Here is a 1,963-nt window from a genome sequence, read left to right as displayed (position 1 = left end):
GAACTTTATGGAGCATTATATGGGGCCATCATGAACTTTATGGAGCATCTTATGGGGCCCATTTTATTTTTGAAATTTACCAGTAGCTTCGGCATTTTCCACCCTAGGTTTATAGGCGAGTCAATAAGTTTTCCCAGTTTTTTGTGACAAAATTAGGGTGGTCGGCTTATACATGGGTCGGCTTATACACGAGTATATACGGACTTCTAAAGAAAATTGCCCCCAAGTTATTTTGAGCGACCCCGCCTGCTGTACCATCCTTGTGATTTACGAGAACGTTTCTCACTTCCTGCTAGGACAGCGGAAACCCAAGGAGTAAAGAGAGAAGGTCCTTATGGCTGCATGGAGTAATGCTGGAAATCTCTAAGTCTGCGGGGACAACAGAGACTTTAGAAGAAGGCAAACCAAGGTTTAGTGCTAGCACTAGTGTGAGAGAAGGTTTATACTACAGGACAGAAGTGCTGTAACAGGAAAGAACCTAACAAATAAAAAAGATTGTAGACAAACCAGATTTTGCTATCTATTCATGTCATTGCCTTCCATATTACAGAGAAATTTCCCTAAATCCGGTATCTGATAATCCACAATGATGTATATTCAGGGTCGAACTGGGGTGTCTGGGGCCCACCAGGGGAATGGACTCTAGGGCCCCATCCTACAGCTATATGCTAATATCTGTCAGTCGTTATCCCCATTATAGTGGAGCATCGGCTGTAAAACACAGGCGGCTCCTGTACATCTACTGTGCATCCCCATAACTGGGATGTATAATTACGGTAGTTTACATTAATGTGGTTCTTTGGTTAAAACAATTTATCACCGATCCATGGGCTCTATAGGATAGCTGATCGCATACGTCCGACCATTAGAAACTGCACCGACCGGAAGAATGAGAAAGTTTTATCGTTGATAGGACACTTATCCCCATTTTAAAATGGAGCAGCAGGTTAGATATCTGACCGAAGCTTCATTCATTCTCTTTGGAGCTTCTATAAAAATACAAGTGCAGCCACTGAGGGAATGAATGGATCAGTGGTCAAGTCGGACATGCCACTCCAGTCTAATGGGGATAAAAAGTTCCACATTTTGCTGAATGGGTCCAAGTAGTTAGACCCCCCCAATCAATACGTTATCACTTGTCCTGTGAATAGGAGATTACGTTTTTCCACAGGAAACCCCTGTAAGTGCATCTCTGCCGCTGTTTACAAAGTATTTAATCTCTAATGGAAATAAAGAATATTCTCCTAATTAATATCAGAGAAGACTAATGACCGTCAAACACAACACAATCCACTGTACCAAGACCAATAATACCACATACAGGGGAGAAATACCACCACACCATGACCAGACCACATAGTACCCGCATCATATCACATAAAAGGCACAAATACAACCACACCATGACCAGACCACATATTACCACCACATAGTGACCGAATAATATGACATATTACCAGCATATAGGGACCAAATAATAATTCATACACGGAGAAATACTTCCACACTGTGAACAGTCCACAAATTACCACCACTTATTGATGGAATACTACAGTACTGATTATGAATACAAACCACAATAATAACAACACTGTTATTACCACCAGTGACATTATACACAGTACCTCTGTATATAGTGTCAGTGTACAGGTAATATAGTGATTACCAGTGACATTATACACAGGAGCTCAGTGATCACTGGCAACATTATTGTCAAGGTTTGCTCAGCTTGTGGGATTAGGTAGTTCAGAGGTTAATGTGGATGGCCTCACTCTGAGATTCTGGGAGGCTTTTTAAAGCCTCATTGTGGGCTCATTCCTCATCGTTTATACTCAGACCCTTGGCCGAGTGTGTGTGACCCTGGAGTGCTTTGTGACTGTAATACTTTATGCTTGTTTGGTTTTGATCTGGTTCTGTCCCTGTTACGAGTTCTGCCTGTCCCTCTTGTACTGCGTTGCTATCT

The sequence above is a fragment of the Dendrobates tinctorius genome, unplaced genomic scaffold (genome assembly GCF_039654945.1).
Source record: "Dendrobates tinctorius isolate UK_male_01 unplaced genomic scaffold, ASM3965494v1 ptg000123l, whole genome shotgun sequence".
Lineage (NCBI taxonomy): Eukaryota > Metazoa > Chordata > Amphibia > Anura > Dendrobatidae > Dendrobates > Dendrobates tinctorius.
Note: the sequence above shows the minus strand (reverse complement) of the source record.